The sequence below is a fragment of the Microtus oregoni genome, unplaced genomic scaffold (genome assembly GCF_018167655.1).
Source record: "Microtus oregoni isolate MIOR12 unplaced genomic scaffold, Mior012 000037F_ref0000500, whole genome shotgun sequence".
In the NCBI taxonomy this organism is placed as follows: Eukaryota; Metazoa; Chordata; class Mammalia; order Rodentia; family Cricetidae; genus Microtus; species Microtus oregoni.
The window spans coordinates 2,570,617-2,577,734 of NW_024543096.1; the positions used below are offsets into that span (position 1 = coordinate 2,570,617).

The 7,118-nt window shown below is 45.1% G+C and overlaps 1 protein-coding gene and 1 long non-coding RNA gene across 5 annotated transcripts in view; one reads left to right on the top strand and one right to left on the bottom strand.

The window, feature by feature from the left end:
• The window catches only part of Gtdc1 (glycosyltransferase like domain containing 1), a 355,136-nt gene extending 353,279 nt beyond the window's left edge, over positions 1–1,857 (bottom strand). The window contains exon 1 of one of the 4 annotated variants that reach the window (XM_041631624.1): positions 1,734–1,857. The gene's annotated coding sequence lies outside the window, so the exon portion shown is untranslated. Of the gene's footprint in view, positions 1–1,358; positions 1,687–1,733 lie in introns of those variants that run through there. The other 3 variants (XM_041631626.1, XM_041631623.1, XM_041631625.1) reach the window with 3 other exon arrangements.
• On the top strand, positions 1,812–6,090 carry LOC121433263. The gene is made up of 3 exons (XR_005972297.1): positions 1,812–2,225; positions 2,766–2,783; positions 5,145–6,090. It is a non-coding gene; the product is annotated as an uncharacterized LOC121433263 (long non-coding RNA).
• Positions 6,091–7,118: the final 1,028 nt, after the last annotated feature.

A 7,118-nucleotide genomic window follows, 5' to 3' on the forward strand; every position in this document is an offset into this window, starting at 1 on the left:
GAAAACAAAACGTAAAATAGTGAAGCTGGATTACACTGCTAAGGTCCATCACAAACTGAAAAGATAATCACAAACTGTATTTCTAAGGTAAACATGTCGCCACGGCTGGAGAACAAGAGTTTAGAAGGCATGGATGCTAGAAAGTGTAGCATGAGCTCAGGTATTACCTACTAATGGTTTTCAAGTTTGTCGAGGTATCCTGATTCAAAATGTGTTCCTCCAAGCCTAATATTAAACTGTTTCATTAAAGACAGAACAAGGCCCTAAGGACAACAGTGTCTAATTCTCCTCAGCTTCAGCAGTGGATATTCCACATCCAGACCTGGGATGCACTAATTAAAATTCAATATCGCACTTGGGCATGTGGGTTCCACCATGAAATTCCTGTCATGGTTAAACAGGTTAATAGAACCCAATACAATAGCTCTAGTAAATTATACTGCTCTTCCCCCCTCCCCCCCCCCCCAGCAGCTCCTTTATCTGACCACTACACCGTAACCTTTAAAATCTATTTAAGGGGTAATAGCAACTATGTCAGGCAAGCTGGGGCACAGGAAGGCTGAGGATAGCAATCCACCGCGTGTGGGAAGAGCACCTCCAACTCACGTTTTCCATTTTCAAATTGTGATACACGTGGAAGAAGTTAAAAAAAAAAAAAACCAAACACGTAAACCCTTCTCTTTGAACTTCCCATGACAGGGCCTCAAAGGACGAACTTAAGAATGCTTCTCTCAAGGCTCATCTAATACTGCATAGTTCTGAGAAGACTAAAAAAGTTGCACTTGCCCCGTGGAGTGAAAGTGGGGGTGCGGGTGCTGCCTACCGAGAGACCAAGGGTTAAACTAATGCATTATTGCAACTTTGCTGGTGTTCAGTTAGTTGTAAAGACTTAATTCACTCTGGGAACGCAGTCTCGCCCGAGGACGCGGGGACTGGCGGGACGTGACGGGAACGTCAAGCCCGTGCCGAATCCCCGAGTGGGGGGAAACAGCGAGGTGTGGGGTCTCGGCGGCCCGGGGTGGGAACGCGGATCCCGATCAGGAGAGCGCAGACCGGGACCGAGCCGCACGAGAGCCGGGACGGGGCGGCCTGGGGTCGGCAGGGCCTGTGCCGATCCCAGCTTCCGCACTCCGGGAAGAGTCGCTCGGGGCCACACCGCGGCCCCGAAGACGCAGGACGGCGCGCGTGCGCCCGGGAAGCGCGGCCCCGGCTCCGCCCTCCTCACCCCCCCCCCTTCTCGCGGCCGCCGCCCCACTGGGAACTCGGAGCCGCGCGGCCCCGCGAGGCGGGCGCCGGGAGGGAGGGGCCGCGCTCCCCGCCTCCCGCGGCCAGCGCTGCTCCCAGCCAAGGCGACTCACCTCCTCCTCCTCCTCTTCGGCTCCCTCCAGGCCACCGGCAGCCCAGCTGGCGACGCGCTGACGCCGAGCCCCTCCCCCGCGGCCGCCACCGAGGCCGCCCGCCCCTCCCCGCCGCAGCCGCAGCGGCCTTGGGGCGCAGCAGGCGGCAGCCCCGCCCTCGCCCCGCCCACAGGCCCGAGGCTCCGCCCCCGGGTTGCCAGCTCCACGCGGAGTCCCTGAGTCAGAGGCCGCGCCGGGCGAGCGAGCAAAGTCGCCGCCGCTTCCCCGAGCCTCCTCACACCTGCTCTCCGCCCGCCCGCCCGCCGGCCCCTCGCACGCTTTCCAGTCACGCCAGCGCCCCCGCCGCCCCTTCGGCTTTTCCATACTCTCTCACACCTCTCGGCGCCGCCTCCGCTCGCGCTGCGGCCTTCTTTTCCTACTGAGGGTGCGGGCTCCCCCGGCCGCGTTCTCAGGCAGGTGTCGAGCCCTTACCTGTAGTCCCTGTACTTCCGGGTGGGCCGGAGGCTCGGGGGAGCCGGTGTGTCCAGTGCACACCCTCCTGCTTGTATTGGTCAGCGCGGCCCGCTTTTCCCTCCCTTGGGAATCCTGGAAGATCTCTGCTAGCCAATGCTGGCTTTTCCTATACTTAAGGTGTATGCAGCCCTTCGGTTGTCGACACTACACCTCCTACCTCAGATGGGGCTTGGCTATTGATAATGACATATTCGCGGTCCTACTAAAAGTCAGAATGAGCAGAAGAAACTCTTAAGGGCCTCTATAAAATGAGGAATTTGTCTCCTGTACGTTTCTACTAATCTGGGTTAACAATTTCGTATTTGGGATCACGCTGTGGCTGCAATTACTCAGGCAAAGGCCAAACATGCAATGGTAGGTATATGCTTTTATCTGGTAATATCATTTTTAAAACTACAACTTGGCCTAGACTGTAATGCAGAAATGCATTGAAGCATACCAAAATAACAGAAACCGATTAGGCCTTTGGAGATGCATCCACAAGTGCTTTAAGTTATGTGAGTAAACATTACTATCCTTAAATTGAACAGTGAAAACTATCTCCTGTTCTAAACAAAGCCCACACTCTATGTGGACCTCCCAAGCTTAAAACCATTGTTGACTTGAACACCAGTATCACAGGCATTTAAAAAGCCTAATAAACCCTCTGTCCATCCACTTTTACACAAATTGAGAAACAGAAAACTGAATGCAGAAAGCTGAAAATGAGAATTCCAAACTGCAAATGAATCTTGTAAATCCTATTCCACAAAATAAAATATTGAGGGGGGAAAAAAACAAAGCCTAGGGGCTACCAGTTCATCAATCTGAAAGATGAGTCCTCTAATTTTATAAATGAATCATCTAGTCCTTAAGATCACCTGGAGTCTAATATTTTTCATTTATCTCATTTAGATCTGAAGTCCGGAGGAGGTAAGTTGCCAAACCAATACACCCAGCTTGATTGGAACAAAGTCCGGATTCCTACTAGGACCTGTCTCACACACTTGCCAGCACAGGATTTAGAATTGCAACTCCAAAGCTGTTCAACGTCAGAATTCTCTGACACCCCAGAATTCTCTGCCTCAATATATATGATCTGTGTATTTGAGCTTAGCTATTGATGTCAGAAGTCATTTCACCCTGATATGTTCAAGGATTTCTCTTGTGTAACCTGCATCTCTCAGTCGGGAATCATCTGCATGATCTCAGTCACTTCTGGCCCTGGCTCTGGAACTCTGATCCAACCAAATACATTCATCCTCAGAGGTGCCAAAGGCTGTGCCTGGTTAAAAGAGTTATGAAATCTCTGTTGTCAAGAAAATTACATTATTGGTGAGGTAAAATATGAGGCATGAAATGATAATTCAACACTAATAATCAAGTTCTCAACAGTAATTTCCAAATGTTAAGTGGGAAAATGGTGCACATAAATTAAGAAAAGACTTCTTAAAGGCCACAACAACAAAGAGGAGATGCATCACTTAGAGCACTGTCTATAGGAAAGAAGTAAAGCAAAATGCTTGGACAAAAGCTCTAAGAAGAAAACAGATATGCCAAGAATAAGCGAAAGTAAGATCAGGGAAGTAAAACAGGAAATCTGAGAAACAAGAACAAGCTAGGTCCAAATGCAGGATAGACCCATTGGTAGAGGACCTAGATTTCAACCTGAGACAGAGTCGAGTAGGAAATCATTGAAGATGGACTGACTGGGCAGAAGAAAAGGAAAGTGGGAAAAGAGGTGGCAAAAATCAGAAGCCATAGCTTTGTTAGGTATATTGGACACCAGTGTAACTTAGAAAGTCTTGGTTTTAGTGAGTATATATAGGAAGCAATGAAAAGCAAGAAGTCCAAGGTGATTTTATAACTGGGGCAAGAGTCAGTTAGTGCCACATCTGCCCCAGGTCCTTAATGCTCACAGGAGCAGCCTGCAAACTGCTGGATAAGGAAGCAAAATATATTGCCAAGGGAGAGCCGCCACATCATATTCTCATTCCACAAAACTGTAGTTTGATACTCAAATAGAATTAGACGATAAAGAGCCCTTAACCCAGGCCCCAACCATGGACACTAGTCTGATATTTTTATGCTCAGCTTATTTTTATTTCTGTTTAAGCCATATTGATGTAAATGTTCTTTATGGTTAAGTATATGTTACAGTATGGAATAAATAAATAATAAGTGGTTATTAAATATACAGAAAATATTACTAGACGAGAAGAATATAGAAATGCCTCTACCTTTCAGTAGCTTATAATCTACTTGGAGAAAAAGAGGTCAATACACCTAGTGTGGGATATAATCCATGGACAGGGAGAGCAACATTGCACACAGCAAAATGAAGTAATATATAAATGGTTAGGGATATAGCTGAATAGCCTGGAAATGATATGGTCATTAGTCACCGTTCAACAAATTTTAGTGAACTTTGCACAGTGTTTTAGATACTAAAGACAAAGCAATAAAACAAACAGTTCCTGTTCTCACAGAGACCCAAAGGAGTCATGTTTCATGTGTTGAAAACTATATGAAAAGCCAAGGACATCTAGAATGTAAGAAACTGGGGAAAGAGTGAAGGAATGAAGCAAGGGAGATAAGAAAGCCTTGTGAATAGGCGGGATTTTGAGGTCAAGTGAAAGTAAGGACATTGGGAGATTAGTCCCTCTGGCATTCTGAATTGGAAGGAGAGATGGGAACCTGGAGAAACAGATGCAAGCCTGCATGATAATACAGGCAGGAGATAAGTAGACAAGGTTGCTGACAAGGTTAGCAAAGAAGATGGAAATGCCAAGACCAAATAGTGGGTAGGTGGTGTTAGTCGTAGCAAATCTATAGCATCACACGCAGCAGAAAGGTCGAAGAGATAAACATTACGAAAAGGCCAATCTGGTTAGCAACAAAGATGTCATGTGTGACGTCAAAAGGAACTGTCTCTGAAGAGTCAGAAGTGGAATGGAGGCAATGAATGCTGACTGAAATAACTATGTGCAAAACATGCGTGTATTTTATTTACCTTTAAAGCTATTGTATTCATAGACACTATTAAATTTTTTTGTTTTTGTTTTCTTTGAGATAGGGTTTCTCTGTGGTTTTGGAGCCTGTCCTGGAACTAGCTCTTGTAGACCAGGCTGGCCTCCAACTCACAGAGATCCACCTGCCCCTGCCTCCCAAGTGCTGGGATTAAAGGCATGCGCCACCATCGCCTGGCCCGACACTATTAAATTTTTACTTCCATGTTAAGTTTTCTTTAATACGTTTTCCTTCCTGTGTCTAATTTTTATCTCCATGTTAAAGGAAAATGAATATCTTCAAAATGCATCTGATTTACTTTTATGGACCAAAACTCAGCCACATGAATGATACCCAGAAGGTTCACTCTCCTCTTGCAATACAGCAATAACCTAACAGCTTCGTTACCTGTTATGCCTCAGCCAGGCAGCCAGTAAGTATGATGGCCTTGAACACACACACACTGTCACTGAACCCCAGGTTTTCACTAGGGGACAAGAGAAATCTCAAATTGGAGGTGAAGAGGAGGAAGGCAAGCCTTTCTACAGAGGAGAAACAAAGGCGTCCTGTGGAGTGTGCAGGAACTGCTACCATGACCTCGAGTGGTACTTTTGCCATCTGGAAGAAGACAGCTCAGTCGAACCAGATGCTCTTTTTGTTTATCACACTGCAAGACAATTAAGGAGTAGTTCTTCTTCCCTGGAAATAGATTAGAAAATCTGGCAGACAAAGTAGAGGGCGAAACCTGAAGCCATCCATTTGAAGTGATGTAGCCTTGAGCTTCCAAGGAGAAGCAAACCAGACTTTGGCCAAATTTGTGTCCATGCATGTATGTGCATGCCTTCTCCTGATTGTATTATGTTGTTGAGTAGGGTATGTTAATTTGTTAGGTGTTATTGAAAGATGGAATGCTATTATCACTCTATCTTAGTTGGAATATACTTCATGTGGGGGTCTGCTGGGAGCACCTAATCTCTTGTGGTGATTTGGAAAGCTGCATTAAATTCATTGAAGGAAAAATATGTGAAAATTATTCTAAAAATAACCATGAAATTTACTATGTTTAATTTGCTGTTTTAAAAGCTCTTCAAGTCAGTAGTGACCACAGATTCCTAGCATTAATGAACAATTATCATATTGCTGAAATTGACACCATATTTAGCCGTAGAAAGGCCAAAAATACAGTAGGGTAAAAAGCATGAAATATATTCTTCGTTGATGAAATATCTTTAGTTGGGATTTAGCTGTTCCACACTGTGGTACACAGGAATGGGCTTATCACTGTTATCTTCTGGCCTAGAGTTAGAAGTATTTCATACTGTGATTCATGTACCTTTTACCAAGGATAAATGTCATGTTTTTCATGAAAAAAACAAAGAAGGCTTACATAGTCCCACCTCATGCCTAGCCTTTCTAGCAATTATCTGCTGCTTGGAATCAGAATCAGCCAACTAAGTTCAGATGGGGGGTAAATGTTTGATCTGCAGGAGTGTGATTTGGAAGACTGTACATAGAAGGTATGGCTATGCACATACAGAGAACATATTGATCTCATTTGACTGCCAGTGATTTAATTAATGTTTCTCAAGCACTTTGAACATGAAAAGCACTATCTGAAAGCTGAGAGCTATTAGACATAATCATTTTTTCCTAGAATTAACGTACCAATGTGATACTCCTATGGTATCTTTAAGAGACAGGCTCTATTTTAATAAACTCTTTGGACCATGTTTTGGGAAACTCTCATTAAAGCTTCAAGACATTAGTCTCTGAGAGTCAAGCTTCAAGCTGGTTGGGTATCAGTAGATTCTGAAGCGATTATGCTAAATCAGCAATGGTGACAGCTTGGTGAAGTATACACAACCATTTATTCAGAGGATGCTAACAAGGGCAAGCTTAAAATAAGAACACACACCACAACCTGATTTTCAAGTTTTTGTGCCTAAAATTATCCATATTATCATCTAGGTTTTTCCCCCTTCTAACTTTTTTCTCTCTAAGAAAGTAACTACTGATGAGCTTGATACCTTGGTAATAATCTAAAAAGAAGGGAAAAGTGGGAGCTTTCTTTTAAGGCTTTGACACCTAAACATGACCTCTTCTGTTATTACTTTTTCCTCAAGTCAAGTATAAGAACCACTGGCAAAAGATGAAGAAATTGCCGGGCGGTGGTGGCGCACGCCTTTAATCCCAGCACTCGGGAGGCAGAGGCAGGCGGATCTCTGTGAGTTCGAGGCCAGCCTGGTCTACACGAGCTAG